Source organism: Sorex araneus, chromosome 4 (assembly GCF_027595985.1).
Source record: "Sorex araneus isolate mSorAra2 chromosome 4, mSorAra2.pri, whole genome shotgun sequence".
Lineage (NCBI taxonomy): Eukaryota > Metazoa > Chordata > Mammalia > Eulipotyphla > Soricidae > Sorex > Sorex araneus.
In genome coordinates this window covers 195060495-195082860 of record NC_073305.1, presented here as the reverse complement: position 1 = coordinate 195082860, position 22366 = coordinate 195060495, and the positions used below count along the sequence as shown (strand labels likewise).

Below are 22366 nucleotides of genomic sequence, written 5' to 3'. Positions count from 1 at the left end.
GGCCGCAAACAAAACAAAACCGATAAAAGAAACACCCCAAATAAAAACCCATAAAAGTTTTCTGTCACACAAAGATTCAGTGAACAGTTCAGAAAGGGCAATATAGAAATAATTTAGATCGTTTTGAATGAGAATTTACAGTGGCAAGGATAGTCTGTTGTCAGGATCCTGGCCAGTTGACCCTGGCAAACTGGGGTAGGATCCCCCAGCCACCGGACTTACTCTCTATAGGAGAGGGAGTGGGAGAAGGACAAGTCTCTGCCCTGACCCTCTGCACACCGTGGCCACCCACATCGCCGCCACTGAGAAAGAACCACACAGAAGGGGGAGAGTTGGAGGTCAAACAACTCTCATTTTATTGGCTCTTACACACTGATTTTTATAGTCAAACTTTAGGGTGGTGTGAATACTATGGACACCTGGTTACAACTCTTTTTTTTTCATTTTTTTTTAAAATTTTTATTAAATCACCATGTGGAAAGTTACAAAGTTCTCAGGTTTATATGTCAGTTATACAATATTCAAACACCCATCCCTTCACCAGTGCCCATATTCCACCACCCGAAACCCCAGTATACCCCCCGCCCCCACCCCCTACCCCCTACTGTATAACTAATGAATTTCACTTCATTTTTTCTTTCTGGTTACAACTCTTGACATAAACATTTTGCTGTGCCCTTTACAGATGTTATCTAATGATTTATGTTCCCTGCCTCTCAAGATCTGGCATGCTAGCTTCACACAAGTGGTGACTTTCAAGTTTCATTCCATTATCTCCTCAACCAGGGCGCCTTTCTGGGTGGAGGGCTGGCACAGGGCCTTAGGGGTCGGGCCTGTCTTAGGTTGCCTCCATGAGATCTTACCCATCTCTGGCTCTCTGACCTAGTGTTGCTACCTCTGTGGTGGCTATGTGGCACACTCACGCACTCCTTCCATGGCTACATGCACCCAAGCTGCATCTTCTGGTCGAGGGTCTGCAAGTTTATCTATTGCATGGCTGAGCATCACCACGGCTCCAAATCGGGTTCTTATCATCTGAACAAGGCGGTTTATAATACATGGCCCAAGTGTTACAAGTAGCAATAGCAAAATGACTGGTCTAGGCAGGGAAGACACAAGTGTGGTAAGCCAGGGTGACATGCTAAACCATCTCTCAAACCATCCTTCTTGTGCCTCACGCTCCCTCTTTTGCTTAGCAAATCCATCTCTCAACATAGCCATAGAATCATGTACAACTCCAGTGTGGTCATCTTAAAAACAACACTCTTCCCCTAATGCGGCGCACAACCCCCCTGTTACAACATTAATAAGTCCAGTCATTTCCTGTTCTGCAACACCACTTCTGACAGGGACGTCAGGGATTTCTCAAGATGATTGGTGGAGGTCTCGATCCTCTCCATGTCCTCATCGATGGCTGCTAGGAGGGATGAGAATCTGCTCTACTGGGTCGCGAGTGAAGCGATACCGGTCCTGGCTCCCGCCAGTCCAATTCCAAACAGCGTGGCTATGGTTAGTGTGGTTATCACCTCCCTCTTCTGAGGTTATCAGTGGGGGTAGAGAGTCTCCTTCATAGTAAAGGATTCGGGGGAGCACAGTAACTGCCACACAAAATTCATCCAAATTTTCAATAACAGCAGTAGACGGACAAGTGGTTATACCAGTACAAGAACATGCCCAAAATCCAGATGGAGGTGGAATTATCCATTTTTCTGACTCAATATTGGTTCCTACCCCATTGGCACACAGATGCTGCTGTTCTATTGGGATTGTTCCCCCTAACTCCCTGTATGGTGATTTTCCCCTCTATCACCTCCCCAAGCACATTGCTTTGGGTTAGGCTCACTGGAGAAGATGACTTTGCTGTTCAATCCAATGGCCTCATAAAAGGGAAGACGTGCAGTAAGACATAGCCAGCAGGAACAGGGTAAGTTTGGGGCAGAAGCATTAAGGAGTTCATAACTACCTTCTATGATGTTAATCATGGGGTCTCGAGAGGAGAGTTTTGGGGTGGTTGATTTAGAAATAAGATTTGAGGTGGGTGCTAATGTTCGAGCTTTGTAACAGGAACCGGGGTATGTTCAGAAGTGGGCATTTGCGTTTGCTTCATAGCAGGGGTCTGGGTAGGCCTGGGAGTAGGTATTTGCATTTGCTTTGTAGCAAAGATTGGGGTAGGTCTGGGAGTGGGTGGCTATGCAGAGGGTGCTGGTAACCACGCAGGGAGTGCAGGAAGTACAGGGAGTGTCTTATTTGGGCCAACATTAGCAGGCAATTCAAGCGGTAACATTAAATTTCAGCATAAACACCACACCCAGGTCAGTACCTGTGGCATACAATATAAGTCCCCAGGTATTTCCTGAGTACCAGCTGGTAGCCTTCTTCCCTATCTCAATAAAGCTCACTTCTACAGGTAAACACTTTCCCCTACATTTTCCCCAATTTGTTCCAGCCCATTTCTTTGTAACCTTAATAAGGTCATCCTTGTATGGTGGCTGTCAGCCTATATGTCCAGTACTAACACAGTCCCAGCTTTTGCAAAAGTAGTCTGATACACCCCCACATTTCCCATGGTTTCTTGTTCCAAGGCACACATAAAAATAGTGCCTCTGGATCCCCACATTAGGCCCTGGACCTTGGCACCCATAGTCCAGTGGTCTTGGGTTTTGGATAGACATATCCCACTCGTGCTCTATCAGGTCACATAGTTCGAATCTAATCTTGGGGAACCAGGTCCCAACCGGATGTTATTCTGTGATTGAGAACACCACGCTGTCGCTCCCCAATCGGCTGAGCTCCCAGGTGAGATTGTACGGCTGATGTCCCACAGAATCCACGGTGACCACAAGGAATATCATGGTCCAGAAGGGGATTGCCATCTAGAGCTTAAGCAGAAGGGATATCTTCCTCCGGGGCGCCATCACACCCCTGGGTATTGTCTGGATCTACATATTTGAGGGTCCTTGCAGGAACCCAGATAGGTTGGGGCTCAGAAAGAGGGAACACACACCCAAAACCTCAACCCGAAGTAATGAGTGGGTCTGGGCCTCTCCATTGCCCTGTGAATCGATCTTCCATTGGACCAGAATCTCTGGTTGTGCCTCCTGTTGTTGCCAGTGCCAGTGAAAAGGCGTGCGGGAATCTTCTTTTGAAAAATGAAATATATTTAGTGTGAAGAGTGCAAGCCCTAACTCCTGGTGAGGGCTGGCTCCCCCTTTTTGTTTTAAAACCTGTCTTTTCAGGATTTGATTACATCACTGTACAATTGCTTGGCCCTGTGGGTTGTATGGGATACCAGTAGAATGGTGGATGTCCCATTTTTTTCAGGAATTTCTGAAATGTTTTACTAGTGAAGCAGGGGACATTATCAGTTTTAACTTTAGCTGGTAGCCCCAGGGTGGCAAAGCACTATAGGTAATGGGAGATGGTGTGCTTTGCCCTTTCTCCGGTGTGGGCAGTAGCCCAGCAGACCTTAGAGCATGTATCCACACTCACAAAGATGTATTTTTGTTTGCCATATGATGCATAGTAGTTAACATCCATTTGCCAAAGGGTGTTGGGCTTGAACCCACTTGGGTTGACCACGGGCCCTTGCAAAGGCGAGATTTGTAAAAAGGGCTTGCAGGAGGGGCAAGTCCTGACAATTCGCTTTAGCTCTGACAAAGCTATATTTGGAAAATGTGCCTTCAGCCCTCTCCAATTAACGTGGGTAAGTTGATGTAGGGCCTCAGCCTGATCTCCTGGCCTATCTTGCCACTTCACTTACGAGGCAAATTGGTCAGCTTGGGAGTTTCCCTCAGATAACAGCCCAGGCAGTCCTTGGTGCTCTCTCAGGTGAAAAGAGGGTGTTCTTTTTTTTTTGCAATTCAGTACTTGCCTGGATCATAAGCGGTGTAATGGGTTTGTCATTTAGCCTGATATAAGAAAATGGTAGGCCTGGCAGTAAATTAGCTAAATGTAAAGAATCTGTAAACAAGTTCATAGGCTGTGGAACTTTCTGTAAGGCTATGACCACAGCAAAGAGTTCTTTGAATTGTGCTGCGCCAGTGCACTCATGTAAGTAAGAGATAACCTCAGCCCCTCTAATGATAATGGCTGCTCCTCTCTGTCCACCATTTGTGTACACTGCTATACCACCCTTTATGGGTTTGTTTTGAAATAAAGTAGGATCTTTCCAGTCTAGGCGGGAAAAGGCGGATACCCATCTATATGGCCCATAGTGGCAATCGATCTTTCCTTTGAACCTTTCAAGGGCTACTGCCACCCTATCATTGTTACGCATTACCCATTGCAGGTCTCCAAACCGGGAGGGAACAATTATTGTATTTGGCTCTTGGGCATAATGCCGAAGTACTAGGTCCCTGCCTCATTGGATTAGGTCAGCCATCTGATCCCTAGGGGAATAAACTCTGGGACATCCCCCAAGTGACAGGTGTACCCACTGGAGGGGGTCTCCTTCCTGGACGATTACTGCTAACAGAGTTCCTTTGCCTGCAATTATCCAGAGCTCTAGCTCTTTTTTTGGAGTCAAACCTGCTTAGCGAAGCTCTGTCCAAAGCCCTCTGAACCTCTCCTAGCACAGCTCTTTCTCCAGGCCCTCCCAAGTTCAATAACATCTGCCAGCTCTCTTCCTCTCAATACTGAGAACAAGGCGGCAAGCTGTCCTGAGGAGATAGGGATCCACACCCGGAGCCAGTTAATCTCTCCTAAGAGTCTTTGCAGCTCAGGGAGAGTATAGGTTTCTTGTACACTGAGCTGGGGCTTTAGAGGAGTAGCATGGTAGAGCCAGAGCATAGTGCCAAGGATGGATAAAGGGGCCACCTTCTGAACCTTATCAGGGGCGATGTCCAAACCTCCTTCTTTCAAGAGCTCCTGGAGTTTCTGATAAGTCCGGCTAACGGTGGCCTCGTTGGGGCTCCCTAGGATGACATCATCCATGTAGATGTACAGAACTATGTCTTTCATCTCTCGTATGGGTCTCAATAATGATGCCACATACTGTTGACAAAAGGAGGGGCTATATGCCATGCCTTGGGACAGTACTGTCCATTCATATCTCTCATCTGGCCCTACCTTATGAACTGGGAACTGGGGAGCACTGCTCTATACAGAGCTCTCCAGTCAGCAGTAGTGCAGGGCTGATGGGCTAGCCCTTGAAGGATGGTGTCAGCCCACAGGGAGTTGGGCCCATCCTCAGCCACTGCCTTTTTTAGCTCTTTCAAGTCCCCAGGTTCCCATGGATACCAAGCTGACGGCCGGGCTACCTGGGGTTGAGATTAACCGGGAAGGCTCAGCGGGGTTTCCAATAGTCCCTCTCCAGTTCTGGGTGGAAAAAGGTAATAGAGGGTCCTTCTGGAGGGGCAGGAGGGGCAGTGGGGCGAACAGGCTCAGGTCTATCTCCCCCATGAATTTCTCCAGCTATCTCATCTTCTATGTCCTGATCAGTAAGGGGCGGCCCTGTGACAGCTGCTTGTTTAGTATCTGGAGAGGCCCACTCTCTTTTCCCCCAGATACATGCTTTTAAAGCTGCTATTGTTGCATGCACTGGCCAACCAAGTGGAAACAGAGATCAACAAATGGGACTACATTAAACTAAAAAGCTTCTTTGCCGCAAAAGATATTGTGACTAGAATACAAAGACAATCTACAGAATGGGAAAGGATATTTACCCAATACCTATCAGATAAGGGGTTGATATCAAGGGTATATAAAGCACTGGTTGAACTCTACAAGAATAAAATATCCAACCCCTTCAGAAAATGGGGCGAAGAAATGAACAGAAACTTTTCCAAGGAAGAGATACGAATGGCCAAAAGGCACATGAAAAAGTGCTCTACATGGCTAATCATCAGGGGGATGCAGATCAAAACAACCATGAGATAACATCTCACACCACAGTGAATGGCACACATCGAAAAGAACAAAAGCAACCGCTGTTGGAGAGGATGTGGGGAGAAAGGGACCCTTCTACACTGCTGGTGGGAATGCCGACTGGTTCAGCCCTTTTGGAAAACAATATGGACGCTTCTCAAAAAATTAGAAATTGAGCTCCCATTTGACCCAGCAATACCACTTCTGGGAATATATCCCAGAGAAGCAAAAAATTATAGTCGAAATGACATCTGCACTACTTACAATAGCCAGAAATTGGAAAAAACCCGAGTGCCCTAGAACAGATGACTGGTTGAAGAAACTTTGGTACATCTACACAATAGAATACTATGCAGCTGTTAGAAAAAATGAGGTCATGAACTTTGCGTATAAGTGGATCAGCATGGAAAGTATCATGCTAAGTGAAATGAGTCTGAAAGAGAGAGACAGACATAGAAAGATTGCACTTATCTGTGGAATATAAAATAACAGAGTAGGAGACTAACACTCAAGAATAGTAGAAATTAGTACCAGGAGGTTGACTCCATGGCTTGGAAGCTGCCTTACAGTTTGGGGAGAGGGCAACTCAGATAGAGAAGGGAACACCAAGTAAAATGTGTTTGGAGGCCACGTGGGAGAAGGGTGATGCGTACTGATTGTAGACTAGACACTGAACACAATGGCTACTCAACACCTTTATTGCAAACCATAACACCTAATTAGAGAGAGAGAACAAAAGGGAATACCCTGCCACTGTGGCAGGGTGGGGTGGGGGGAGATGGGATTGGGGGTGGGTGGGAGGGATGTTGGGTTTACTTGTGGTGGAGAATGGGCACTGGTGAAGGGATGGGTTCTCAAACTTTGTATGAGGGAAACATGAGCACAAAAATGTATAAATCTGTAACTGTACCCTCACTGTGATTCACTAATTAAAAAATAAATAAATTAAAAAAAATAAAGCTGCTATTGTTGCATGCAAACCTGGTGGGGGAATTTTGCCTGTTTTTTTCTGTGTGTCCCCTGAAAAGCTTTTCTACCTGATCCCAGGTGTCCCAGGAGAAGAGGTCCCCAGGAGAAGAGGCACCCATGGAGCTATCTCAAGGATAGCGCCCCAGATCTTAGCTGCCCTATCTTCAGAGAATTCTAGCCCCCGACTCTTTAGCAGATAATGTAGAGTTTTCAGAGCCGGGTGATGCACTTTCTGAATGGAGTTGCCCATGATATTAGGGAATCTAGTAGGGTCAAGAAGTTTAGGATAGATGATGGTCCCACTAGGAGACCACTGAGGCAGAGGAAAGAATATAGAGGAGAGGCTCAGCAGTGGCTGCAATAAATTGTGACGGATGGATGCTTGTTAATGAGTTCCTGCCAGTTGCACAGTTTTTCTTCTGCTGGGGAAGCGAGTTCATCTGGGGCTCATGGCTCTGACCCCCAAATTCTATCATGGGAGTCTTCTAGCTATAAGTGCCCTAGTGGCATTTAAGTGCTCGACCCGTGCCCGTGGGGAGAATGGCAGTTGCTGCTGGCCTAATGAAAGCAACATTCGAAAATACACACAGCAATAATAAAAAATATGCCAGGAAAAAGATGATAAGTAAGCCAAAATCGTGTGGCGAAATACAGATATACGAGACAGATGTTGGTACCCCATAGGCAGGGGGAGAAGCGAAAAATAAAGAACTGACCAAATCAGTCCTGGCCCGAGGAGGACTCTTCTGTTTTTTTTTATTTTTATTTTAAAATTTTATCACCATGTGGAAAATTACAAAGTTCTCAGGTTTATGTCTCAGTTATACCGTATTCAAGCACCATCCCTTCACCAGTGCCCATATTCCACCACCAAAATCCCCGGTATACACCCCCCCACCCCAACTGTATAACTGATGAATTTCACTTCATTTTCTCTTCACCTTGATTACGTTCCATATTTCAACACAAAACTCACTATTGTTGTGGGAGTTATACCCCCAAACAAGATAACCCTAATAAGGAAGCATTTGATAATTAGTTTTCCATTAAAAGATTGTATGTTTTCAGGTTTTAGAAAAGGTTGCGCGGCCGTGTACGCGGCCGCACGGCTCGGATGTGTCCCAGTCCCGAATCCTGGAGCCATGTTAGTTGCTGCTCAGTGTCTCCAGGGCTCCATTTGTAGAAGGTGTGCGGGCTGCACCTCCTCCGTCCGGCTCCCTGGTGTTGCTGGCCCCAATTCGGGTCCGGAGCATTTTCCGGGCCGCGTTGCTCACCACCGAGGAGGACTCTTCTGATAGTCTGCCTTACTATTGGGGGCAGAGCTCTAGCTCCAGTTCATTCCCTCTGCCTGAATTACCAGCCTGGTGTCTCCAATGCAGTCGCCTATTTATTGCATGGATTCGGGGTTATCAGGGGATCATACCTTGTTCCAACGATGTCCGTGCTGTCCACGTCCATGCCGTCCCTGTTCAGTGTGCCAGATGTCAGGGTCCTGGCCAGTCGACCCTGGCAAACTGGGGTAGGATCCCCCAGCCATCGGACTTACTCTCTGTAGGAGAGGGAGTGGGAGAGGGAGAAGCCTCTGCCCTGACCCACTGCGCACCGCGGCCGCCCCCACTGCTGCCACCGAGAAAGAGCCACAAAGAGGAAGGAGAGTTGGAGGTCAAGCAACTCTCATTTTATTGGCTCTTACACACTGATTTTTATAGTCAAACTTTAGAGTGGTGTGGATACTATGGACACCTGATTATCAACTCTTGACATAAACATTTTGCTGGGCCCTTTACAGACGTTAGCTAATGATTTATGTTCCCTGCGTCTCAAGGTCGGGCATGCTAGCTTCAGATAAGTGGTGACTTTTAAAAAAAATAATTTATACTTTTATTGAATCACCATGTGGAAAGTTACAAAGCTTTCAGTTTTAAGTCTCAGTTATACAATGCTCGAACACCCATCCCTTCACCAATGTACATATTCCACCACCAAGAATTACAGTATACCTCCCCTCCTCCCCACCACTTCCCCAGACCCCCACCCCATCTGTGTAACTGATACATCTCACTTTACTTTGATTACATTCAATATTTCAACAAAAAACTCACTATTATTGTTTGGAGTTTCTCCCCCGTAAAGTCAGACCTTTTTTGAAAAGGAAGCATTTGATAATTTGTTTTCCATTGCTAAGAACTAACATCTGCCTACATTTAATTTATTTATTTGTTATTATTTTTCTACATATATACACACATATGTGTGTATATATTATTTATTTATTTATGGGCACACAAGGTTCAACCTTTAACAAACATGTTGGTAATCTCTTATACAAGGGCTTAATGACTGCAGGGTGGAATACAACACTTTTCACACACTTTCCTCTAAGGAAATTTTTTGGGACCACTGTTAGCAGATAATTCATAATGAACAATACAAAATGAATTATTTTGGTTCTGCTTTGGGGGTAGGATTTGGGATTTGGGGTGGAAACATTTGAAATATGGTTGTGGGAACGTGCAATGGTGGTGGGATTGGCACTTGAATATTGAATGTGATGGATTACTGTGAACAACTTTATAAAAATTAAATTAAATTAAATTAAAAACCCATGATCAGTTTTGTTTCTTTGTTTATTTTTTGTTTTTGGTTCACATGTATCTATATTCAGGGCTTACTCTTGGTTCTGTGCTCAGGAATCACTCCTGGCAAGGTACAGGAAACCATATGCCCACTGTACTAACTTTCTGACTCTCTCTCTCTTTTTTTTAAGTTTTTATTTTATTGAATCACCGTGAAAAAAAATACAAAGCTTTCAGGTTTAAGTCTTAGTCATATAATGATTGAACCCCCATCCCTTCACCAGTGCACCAGTGCACACGTCCCACCACCAGAAACCCCCAAATACCCCCCTCCCACCCAGTCCCCACCTAAGTGGCTGATGATCCTCACCTTATTCTCTCTATACTTCGTATACATTCAATATTTTAATAAAGAACTCACTATTATTGTTTGGAATTTCCCCCAACAATCAGGCCTGCTGAAAAGGCATCATTTAATAATTTCTTTTCATTGCTGAGAATGAAGACTCTATAAACTTGTGCGGCTGCTCTCGAGGCCGCGCAGTTTTGGATTTCTGATATTTTAGCTCAGTTCACAGTCTAGATGCATGTCTGTAAGAAGCAGCTTTGGGTGCCAAAATGGGTTAGAAGACCTCTGTAATCAAAGTCTTTAGGAGCAGAGGGTCCGTTTCGCACTCAGAAGCTCCAGATCTTACCTGGGCCTAGGGTGTGCCAGTAATGCCCGCTTCCCATGATTATCTATGAGCCACAAAACTGCAAAAAGCATACCTCTGGGTTAGGAGTCTTAGAAGGTGGCTCTCGAGTGGTGACTTTCAAGTTTCATCCCATTATCTCCTCAACCAGGGCACCTTTCTGGGTGGAGTGCTGGCACAGGGACTTAGGACTCTGTTTGAAGAGAGCCTGCTCCTGCTTGTAAGGGCAGGGACTTTGGCCAGGGTCTCAGGCTGGCTTCTGAGATCCCAACAGTCTGTGAATTACTAGCAGCAGTTGGAATCTTTCCACATGTTTCTTTTCATTAGTAAAAGCATATTCAAGATGTGCAATCAGAGAATATTTGTAGGTCTGAACTAAAATGTGTTAGATCTTCAAAATGTTGTGAATCATAGGGTTCAGGAGGGGGAATATATAGTTTGCATACATGCACATTAATGATTCATGTGTTATATTTTCAATAATTATTGAGTTCCTGCTCTACCAGGTATTTATCAGTGAACAAAAAACAATGATTTTTGTCTTTGTTAAACTTAGCATGTTTTTGTTTTTTGGGCCACACCTGGTGACGTTCAGAGGTTACTCCTGGCTCTGTGCTCAGAAATGACTCCTGCCGGTGCTCATGAGACCATCCAACATGCTTTGTATTAAACCCTGGGTGACCACAAGGTAGGCAAGCACCCTATTTGCTGTATTATAGCTCCAGCCCCATACTGAACATTATGCATGTGTATGTGTGTGCCCTCCTCTCTATTCTTTGCATTTTCATTGGCTTTGATTCTCATCACCCTGATAATGCTACTGATATGAATATCATCTCAAATTTTCCTATGTTTATAACTTTATTTTAAAAATAGAGGTTCGAGAGATAGTACAGCATGTAAGGTACTTACCTTGCATGTGCTCAACCTGGGTTCAATCCCCGGGACCCCATAAAGTCCCCTGAGCCCCATAAGGAGTGATCTCTGGGCACAGAGCCAAGGGTAAGCCCTGAGGACAGTTGGTATTGCCCCAACCCCCAAAAATTATAAATAAAAAGTATAGTCACATGACTGCGCACCATCACCACAAATAATACACCAAAAATAAGTGAAACTTATTCTAGGGATGCAAGTATGGTTTAACACAAGTACATCAATTAGTGTAGTGCACTATATATCTCCAGAGTATATCACAGTATCATGGTATCACTGTCATCCTGTTGTTCATCGATTTGCTGGAGTGGGCGCCAATAACATCTCCATTGGTTCCTGTCACATGCTAGTGTAGCCCGATGGCATATTGGGGGCTCTTCAGGGTCCAGGGGATGAGAACCATCATTGTTACTGCTTTTGGCATATCGAGTACGCCATGGGTAGCATGTCAGGCTCTGCTGTGCGGGTGGATACTCTTGGTAGCTTACTGGGTTGAGAGGGATGGAGGCTTTTGGGGTGGCCTCTAATCACCTTTACAGGTGTTCCCAGTCAGGCATAATATATATTTTCCTCTATGATTTGTTGATACTGTCTGAACCCCATCAAATATGGTGTGGTAATTATGGAAAAATGAGTAGGGAGTGTCTTATGATGTGTGCAGAAATATGTTCACTCATATGTGAAGCTCAGCTGGAGCCTGTGGAAAGTGGCCTGGAGCATGGTGGTGGTTGGCTTGTGGAGGTAAGTTGGTGGGGCTTGTGCCTTGGGGAGGGGAAGGCTCTCACCCGTCCCCCTCTGGGACACTCTGAGTGAAAACAACCTGGTGTAGAGTCCAGTGGCATGGTTATCTGTGCCTCATTTTATGCTCCCTTCAAGGAGAAGCAGCCATGAGTTCTGGACGGTGGCCGATGAGGAGATTACCTGGTGCCAGCAGGAGGTGACTTGTGGCCATGATCCCTGGGTCGCTGGAGACGGGGGAAGCAGGCAGAGGATCTCTGCTCCTGGGTCCCATTGAGCCCAGAGTCTAAAGTCACAAAGTTCCTCATTACCTGGGTTCCGTGGGACTTCACTCATGTGTGAGACCCAGCCCCCAGTGCCAACCTCACAACTCAATCTCCAGAGTTAAGAATAAAAATTATGTAATCATTTCGAACCCGGGTGGGCGGTGTGCAAGGCAAACGCCCTACCACTGTGCTATCTCTCCAGCCCAACACGGGAAGACAAGAAACATAATTCCTCATAATAAAACTCATTTGTGACAAACCTACTGAAAATTGTACTCTCAAATTCAGATTAAGAAAAGGAAAAAAAAAGAAAAGGATATTCACTTCACCACTATTATTCAATATGTTGTAAGTCCTAACCAAATGAAACGGAAATATAAATTATGCAAAATTTGGAAAGTAGTGAATGTCTCACTATTTTCAAATGTCATGATAATATGCAGAGGTAAAATGTAAGAACTCGTAAAAGCTGCTAGAAATGATGGACAAGTGCAGAAAGGTATCAGATTACAAAATCAATTGCCAAAAATCTGCTGCATTTCTACACAGAAACATAATATTGGAGGAAGAAAGAAAAACAAAACAATTCCATTTCTATTTAAAAAAATTAAACACCTAGAACAAAATTTCGTCAGGAAAGTAAAATATATGGACCTCGAAGAGTTAACAATCTATTGAAAAAACCTGAAGAAAGTGAAGAAATGAAAGGACAGCCTGTGTTCTTGGATTGAAAGAATGAACATTTAATTTTATTTAGTTTTTTTTTCTTGCTTTTTGTGTCACACCCAGCGATGCTCAAGGGTTCCTCTTGGCTTTGCACTCAGGAATCACTCCTGGCAGTGCTTGGGGGACCACATGGGATGCCGGGGATAGAACCCGCGTGCAAGGCAAACGCCCTACCCACTGTGCTATCGCTCTGGCCCCAGAATGAACATTTTAAAGTAGCCTTCTGTCCGTAACCAGAGTCAGTAGAATCTCTATGAAATTTTCAGTGGCATTTAATTTTTACATGAACAGAACAAACAGTACTGCAATTTGTATGCAGACATAAAAAGAACACAATTGGTCAAAGCCATCTTGAGCAAAGAAACGAAAATAGAGATTTCCTATGCCTAGAATTCAAGATTCTAAAAGACCCTCCCTTCAGTTATCCAAACAATATGGTTATTGCAAGAAATCTGTAACACAGATAAAAGAAAATTGCAAGAAATCTGTCACACAGATGAAAGGAAAAGAACTGAGAGTCCAGAAATCAACGCGCGCGCACACACACACACACACACACACACACACATGAACAGCTTACACAGGAGGCTAAACTATCCAAGAGAAAAAGGGTGTCCTCTTCATTAAATTCTCTTAAGAAAACTCGACAGCAACAAGCAAAATAATTCAATTAGATCATGATCTTAACTTTTGCAAAGAAGACACAGGGGCCAACAGGTATTTGAAAAGATATTCGTTGCCACATATCAGGAAAACACAAACAAAATTGCTAATGAGCAACTATCTCAGACCTGTTAAATAGTTTACATCAAAAAGGAAAAAAACTAACACTCTATAGGTGAGGATGCAGAGAAAATTCACGCTGTTGGTGAGATGTTAACTGTGTGCTCATTAAAGTAAAGGCTAAAGATTCCTGAAGGTCTTTAGAGTAAAACCTGGGGCCAGAGATGTACCTCAGTGGGTAGGTTGTTGGTCATGCAAGTGTCCAATCTGGGTCTAATTTCAGACTCCACATATTGTTCGCTGAGCCCCACTGCACCCATCAGGAGTGACCCCTGAGCAAGGACTAAAGTATAGGTATCTTTTTTTTTTTTTGTATTAGTGAATCACCATGAGTTACAGTTACAAACTTGTAAACTTTCATGTTTGCATTTTGTTTATATCCCTCCGCCAGTTCCCAGTCCCTTCCACCAACATTCCCAGTATCCCTCCCACCCTCCCATTCCCCCACCCCACCTCTGTGACAGGGCATTCCCCCTTGCTCTCTCTCTCTCCTTTTGGGTGTTGTGGTTTGCCACAGAGGCACTACGTGACCATCGTGTTTGGTCTATATTCTATTTTCATAGTGCATCTCCCATTCTGTGCAGGTCCTCAAACCACACTTTACCTGGTTTTCCCTTCTTGATATGAGCTGCCCTTTCCTCCAGCATGTGGGGCCAGCTTCTAAGCCTTGGAGGCAACCTCCTGGTACTTCTCTCTGCTATTCTTGGCTGTTAGTCTCCTAATCTGTTATTTTATATTCCACAGATGAGTGCAGTCTTTCTATGTCTGTCTCTCTCTTTCTGACTCATTTCACTTAGCATGATACTTTCCATCTTGATCCACTTATATGCAAATTTCATGACTTCATCTTTTCTAACAACAGCATAGTATTCCATTGTGTAGATATACCAAAGTTTCTTTAACCAGTCTTCTGTTCTCGGGCACTCAGGTTTTTTCCAGATTCTGGCTATTGTAAACAGTGCTGCAATGAACATTCGAGTGCAGATGTCATTTTGACTGGTTGAAATCTACAAGAAGAAAGCACCCAACCCCATAAAAAAATGGGGGATGGAAATGAACAGAAACTTTCTCAAGGAAGAAATATGAATGGCAAAAAGTCACATAAAAAATGCTCTTCATCACTAACCATCAGAGAAATCAGATAAAAAAACTATGAGGTACCACCTCACCCCACAGAGACTTGCACACATCCAAAAGAAAAAAGCAACCGATGTTGGCATGGATGTGGGGAAAAAGGGACCCTCCTACACTGCTGGTGGGAATGCCGACTGGTTCAGCTTTTTTAGAAAACAGTATGGTCACTTCTCAAAAAATAAGAAATTGAGCTCCCATTTGACCCAGCAACACTACTTCTGAGAATATATCCAGAGAGGCAAAAAAAATTATAGGTATCTTTAGAAGTGGCCCCAAACCAACAAAAATTCTAGAGGAAAAACATGACCAGTAATTTAAGATGATAGACACCTCACATCTTCCCCGTTAATCTCAGGATGAAAATCTAACCAGGGACATTGTAATTTGTTTATCTCCATGGAGAAATGGACTTTGGAAAAGATATTCCCATGTTATTTTTCTTGTCACACACAAAAATGTCTCATCGCCCAGCTCCCAGAAAAACTTGCAGAAAAAGCCCTTTGGGAATGCTTAGCTCAGTGCCCAGGGCAAGTCTAATTGGCATCTTGAGGACTGGGTCTCCAGCAGAGGTTCAGGATGTGTCCCTGCGCTGGAATCCCTCTGGTCAGATATTTAGTGTCCACAATTAGCAATAGCTGACAGCCTGGTGCTCTGGGTAAGCAGATGTTTCCTATCTCACAAGTGATTCCCCTCTTTCCCTTTCTTGACTGAGTCCAGCTAAGTCTGTCCTCATTGGAAACTCTGTGAGTTTTGCTAAGGAAACATCCATGCAGTATGCAAGGAACTTATTCTAAGTCCGCAGGGCTCGAGCCCAATTCTTGTCTTATTCTAGACTAAGCTAAGCAAGCAGAGCAAACCCTCAGTGATGCAACAAAGCTGAAAACTCAAACAAACCTTTTTTTGAGTCTGCACGAATTGATCTGGCATCAAGGCACTCTTAGGTGACATTCATGGATCTTCTCCGTGACTGAGCTTTTATGCTCTGTTCGGAGAGAGTGGGCATGCAGATCTATGTTGAGTCAGTGGAAGGGCATGTATGATTCCAAGTTCCTATCAGTAGGGTAAAGAAGTTCAGTTAGTTCCTCTTTCCTGCTGGGTGCTGAGAGAGGTCAAAATCTGAGTTCAGATTATAAGAGCATCACAAAGTTCCATATGGTGCTCTTGGTCTTCTTATGGTCACATGAAACAATGGCTGTGTGGACAATCTCCTCTCTGAAATGCCCTCAGTAGTTGAGATTTCTGGGCTTAGTGAAGGAAGACAGTAGAGCAGCCTGGGAAAAGGCTTCTTAGCATGATCACTAGGCAATATGTGACTCAGGGTGGATCCATCCTCCTCTGGTTTCACTTTTCTGCTTGTTCTGCTCACTGTGACTGCCAGGTAAGTGAAGGTCAGGGGATGAGTGATCCAGGAAGTGTTTTAGAACTAGAGTATGTGGTGGCACTGTCAGTTTGTTCCCTTGTCATTTTCGCTAGAAATTGATGTTGGTCAGTCCAGGAGCAGAGTGTCTGAGAAGGCAGAGAAAACCGAGGATTCCAGATAAGATTGTGAAAAAGGGCACATCCTAAAGAGGAAGAAAGGCATAAATAAGTGTAGATAAGTGAAGGGGAGAGAGGGAAGGATGTGGTACTAAAGTCAAAGAGGCACGTGTGGCTCTTAGTATTACATTAGAATGACAGGAGTTAAATTAGGTCTTAACACCATGCACAAAAGTCAGATCAAAATGGATTAAAGACCTCAACATCAGACCACAAACCATAAGGTACATTGAAGACAAGGTCGGCAAACCCTCTACGATATTGAAGATAAAGGTATCTTCAAAGATGACACGGAACTAAACAATCTAGTAAAAACAGAGATCAACAAATGGGACTACATTAAACTAAAAAGTTTCTGCACTGCAAAAGATACAGTGACCAGAATACAAAGACTATCTACAGAATGGGAAAGGATATTTACACAATACCCATCAGATAAGGGGTTAATATCAATGGTATATAAAGCACTGGTTGAACTCTACAAGAAGAAAACATCCAACCCCATCAAAAAATGGGGCGAAGAAATGAACAGAAACTTTCCCAAGGAAGAGATACGAATGGCCAAAAGGCACATGAAAAAATGCTCTACATCACTAATCGTCAGAGAGATGCAGATCAAAACAACCATGAGATACCACCTCACACCACAGAGACTAGCACACATCCAAAAGAACAAAAGCAACCGCTGTTGGAGAGGATGTGGGGAGAAAGGGACCCTTCTACACTGCTGGTGGGAATGCCGGCTAGTTCAGCCCTTTTGGAAAACAGTATGGACGATTCTCAAAAACCTAGAGGTTGAGCTCCCATTTGACCCAGCAATACCACTGCTGGGAATATATCCCAGAAAAACCAAAAAGTATAGTCGAAGTGACATATGCACTTATATGTTCACCGCAGCACTGTTTACAATAGCCAGAATCTGGAAAAAAACCCGAGTGCCCTAGAACAGATGACTGGTTGAAGAAACTCTGGTACATCTATACAATGGAATACTATGCAGCTGTTAGAAAAAATGAGGTCATGACGTTTGCATATAAGTGGATCAACATGGAAAGTATCATGCTAAGTGAAATGAGTCAGAAAGAGGGAGACAGACATAGAAAGATTGCACTCATCTGTGGAATATAGAATAATAGACTATAAGACTAACGCCCAAGAATAGTAGAAATAAGTACCAGGAGGTTGTCTCCATGGCTTGGAGGCTGGTCTCTCATTCTGGGTAACTCAGGGAAGGGACCACCAAGTAAAATGTGGTTGGAGGTCATGTGGGGGAAGGGTGATGTGGGCCGAATACAGACTAGAGACTGAACACAATGGCCACTCAACACCTTTATTGCAAACCACAACACCTAATCAGAGAGAGAGAACAAAAGGGAATTCCCTGCCATAGTGGCAGGGTGGGGTCGGGGGAGATGGGACTGGGGACGGGGGGAGGGATGTTGGGTTTACGGGTGGTGGAGAATGGGCACTGGTGAAGGGATGGGTTATCGAACTTTGTATGGGGGAAACATGAGCACAAAGATGTATGGATCTGTAACTGTACCCTCACGATGACTCTCTAATTAAAAATAAACTAATAAAAAATTAGGCCTTAAGTATTCACAAGCTGAGTTTAGAGCCAAAAGATTGAAATATGATAATTGGTTCTTATTGATCAAAATTGCACTTTGTAATATGTATTTACTTCTATTTTTATTTGCTTCAAAATGTACATCTATAATCTGAAATGTTTGAAATTTCAAGAGACATTTGAGATTGACATTTATAAGAACAACCACCAAGAAGTGTGATTTTCTTTGGAGGGTAGAAGGTAGAGATTTTGGTAATAATTTTGGGTGGGTTTCATCATAAATAATAGCTCTCATCCTGATTAGTACTCATGTGAAAATTGAAATAAATACCATTGAGAAATTTTTCTAATTAAACATTTTATTTCAAAAATGTTTTATTTTTAATTTGTTATTTGCTTTTTTCCCTATCATTCCAAGCAATGCTCAGGACTTACTTCTGACTCTGTGCTCAGAGATCAGTTATGAGAGGGTTCAGGGGGACCATATGGGATGCCATGGATCTAACTTCTCTTGGCTGTGTGCAAGGAAAGTACCCCACCTGCTGTACTATAGCTACTACCCTAGTTAAACCTTCTAATCTTGATTTTATTTGTCTGATTCATATTTGGAGACTCATTTCTAATTTGCTTTTAAGTATATAAGTGTATGCTTTTATATGTGTCTATGTGGCATTCATATACACCTTTTTTAAACCTTTCTGTAATATACATTATATAATAATTGGATAAGTAATTTATATATTATATGTAATATAATGACAATAACTTTATTATATATAATATATAATAATTTACATAATAACATAATATAACAATAATAGACATAGCAACTGTAGCATTGTCGTCCCATTGTTCATCGATTTGCTTGAGCAGGCACCAGTAATGTCTCCATTGTGTGACTTGTTGTTACTGTTTTTGGCATATCAAATATGCTATGGGTAGCTTGCCAGGCTCTATGGGTGGGATACTCTTTGTAGCTTGCCAGGATCTCTGAGAGGAATGAAGCAATCAAACCGAGGTTGGCCGAATGCAAGGCAAATGCCCTACCCTCTGTGCTTTCGCTCCAATATACAATTATTATGTTTTATATATTATATATATTATCATTGATAGTAAATATAATTATATCTATTGCTTGTTGTCTGGTTAATTCTTACAATGAACAATATATATAATTACGTTTAATAGTAATGATAATATAATATATAAAACATAATAATTGTATAATAAATATCATTTATATAATAATAATTATTATTATTGAATCACCCTGAGATGCACAGTTACAAAGTTGTTCATGATTGGATTTCAGTCATAGAATGTTCCAACACCCTTCCCTTCACCAATGTACATTTCCCACATCCCCAGCTTCCCTCTCACCACCAACTCCCCCTTCAGCCTGATTCTGATTCTTTGCCTCTCTCTGTCTCTGTCTCTCCTTCTCACTCTTTCTACCTCCCCTTCAGCTGCCCCTGTCTCTCTTTATCTCTTTTTCCTATACACACACCTTTTGGACTACACTAAATTGCCTAATAAGGACAATACCAGCTTTCTTTTATCTAAGATGAAACAATAATTTCATGTCTAAAACTCCAAACATATTAATATTATCCCAAGAAGAGGATATAAAACAACAAGAGGTAGTAACAATAAGAGGACATCAATAAAGTCTCTTATTTATCTTTGTTGAGATATATTCTGCAACTATCTAACTTGTGCTCCTCTTTCATATCTTGTGTTAAATACTCAGATATAAGGTTGACTCTAAATTTATGTTAAAAATAATTATGGTTGGGGCTGGAGCGATAGCACAGCGGGTAGGGCGTTTGCCTTGCACATGACTGACCCAGGTTCAATTCCCAGCATCCCATATGGTCCCCTGAGCACCGCCAAGAGTAATTCCTGAGTGCAGAGCCAGGAGTAACCGCTGTGCTTTTTATGCTTTTTGGGTCACATCCCCAGGTGTGACCCAAAAAGCAAAAAAAAAAAATTATGGTTAAGGAGGAGAGATCAAAATACTTGGTATGTACTTTTTGTAATATTTTTTGGATTTTTGGGTCGCACCCAGTGATGCTCAGAGTTACTTTTGGCTCTGCACTCAGGAATTACTCCTGGTGGTGTTCAAGGGACCATATGAGATGCTGGGTATGGAACCAGGGTTGGCTATGTGCAAGGCAAATGCCCTACTTGCAGTACTATCACTATGGCTCTGTAATTCTCTTATTTTTTTCTTTTTGGGTCACACCTGGTGATGCACAGGGGTTACTCCTGACTATGAACTCAGGAATTACTCCTGGCGGTGCTCAGGGGACCATATGGGATGCTGGGAATAGAACCTGGGTCAGCCGTGTGCAAGGCAAACAGCTTGCACGATGTGCTATTGCTCCAGCCCCAGGCCCTTTAATTTTTATCAAAAGGAATTAATGGGGCTGGAGAGATAGCACAGCGGGTAGGGCGTTTGCCTTGCACGCGGCCAACCCGGGTTCAAATCCCAGCATCCCATATGGTCCCCTGAGCACGGCCAGGGGTGATTCCTGAGTGCAGAGCCAGGAGTAACCCCTGTGCATCTCCAGGTGTGACCCAAAAAGCAAAAAAAAACAAAAAAAAGGAATTAATGCCCATAACTATTACATTTTATCTGTAGATTACTTTAATACATATGAAAGTTAATGTCAGTATGTCTAGAAACTCATTCATTTTAATATGTGAGAGTATGTACCTCTGTATTTCTTACTTAATGATAAGAAATTTTTTGATGTTTAACATATATTAAGTGTTGAGTTTGAACTTGCTGAGTCCATAATCTTGGCTCAAAGAGCAGAAGGAATGGCTTATTTGCTGGGTAATGCCTGGTTCCACCTGCAAAAACATGGTCCCCTTAGCACTGCCAGAGCAAACTCCATGCACCTAGCCCAAACACAGAGGGTGATGTGACTCAAGATCAAAACTATATATGTAGACCATAGGGGACTGGGGTCATAGTGTATCCAATGGGATGCCTACTTTGCAGGTGATGACCTGCCTTTAGACCCCTGCACCTCATATGGACCCTTTGCCTCGCAGGAGTGATCATGAGCACAGAGACAGGAGTCAGGACTGAGATTCTCAGGGTATGGCCCAGGCATTAATTAAAATAGACCATGAATAGTGTCATTTCAGAATTTCATGTGTTTTGAAGATCTATCTCTCTTGCTAATGTTATTTTAATAATTAGAATTGAGAGAAGAGGTGGAACAGTTTTCTTTCTAAAAATTCTTTCTTAGATCAAAAAGTGCTTATTGTTAAGTTACTGAACTCAGGATTTTTCATATCCATGCTCACTTCCTGACTGGGCAGGGTGATGAGGCAGATCAATCAGTCTTCACTGGCTGACTTCATCCTCGGGGGGCTATTCTATGACTCCCTCACCCATGTCTTTCTTTTCTCCTTGACCCTGGTGGTCCCCCTTGTTGCTGTGAGTGGCATCTCCCTGACCATCTTCCTCATCTGTGCTGACGCCTGGCTGCAAACCCCCATGTACTTCCTGCTCAGCCAGCTGTCCCTCATGGACCTGATGTTCCTCACCACCACCATCCCCAAGATGGCGTCCAACGACCTGTCGGGCAGGAAGTCCATCTCCTTCGTGGGCTGTGCTACCCAGCACATCCTCTACTTGGCAGTGGGAGGGGCCAAGTGTGGCTCCTGACTCTCATGTCCTATGACCGTTATGTTGCCATCTGTCACCCACTGCATTATGCTGTTATCATGAGCAAGAGGGTGGCTCTGATGATGGCTGTCACGTCATGATTGGAAGCATCCATGAACTCTTTCATTCACACCATGATCTTGATGCACTTCCCTTCCTGTGGGTCTCGAACAATCCACCACTTCTATTGTGAGTTTCCAGCTCTTCTGAAATCAATCTGTGGAGACATCACTATTTATGAGAAGACGGTTTACATCAGCACCGTTCTGGCTCTTGTTTTCCCCATCTTCTTGGTCTCTACCTCCTATGGCTTCATCCTCCAGCATCATTCAGATGCGATCTGCTGGGAGTAAGAGAAATGCCTTTGCCACTTGTAGCTCTCATCTGACTGTGGTTTCTCTCTGGTTTGGTACCTGCATCTTCTCATATATGAGACCCAGGTCCCAGTGCACTCCACTGCAAGACAAGGCTGGTTCCATGTTCTATAGCATCATCACCCCGGCCTTGAATCCTCTGATTTATACTCTTCACAATAAGGATGTGGCTAAGGCACTGAAGAAAGTGCTAGGGAGAGATCATCAAAGACGATGATTGTTGTATCTGAGAGCAAGACTAAATTGGGGCCACTCAACACCTTTATTGCAAACCACAACACCTAATCAGAAAGAGTGAACAAAAGGGAATACCCTGCCATAGTGGCATTGTGGGATGGGGGGAGACAGGACTGGGGAGGGGGGGGAGGGATGTTGGGTTTACTGGTGGTGGAGAATGGGCACTGGTGAAGGGATGGGTTATCAAACTTTGTACGGGAGAAACATGAGCACAAAAATGTATAAATCTGTAACTGTACCCTCACGTTGACTCACTAATTAAAAATAAACTATTAAATTAAA

At 43.5% G+C, this 22366-nt stretch overlaps 1 pseudogene; it reads left to right on the top strand.

The window, feature by feature from the left end:
- Nucleotides 1–21128: 21128 nt before the first annotated feature.
- Nucleotides 21129–22064, top strand: LOC129404272 (olfactory receptor 2AE1-like; annotated as a pseudogene).
- The last annotated feature ends 302 nt before the right edge of the window (nucleotides 22065–22366 follow it).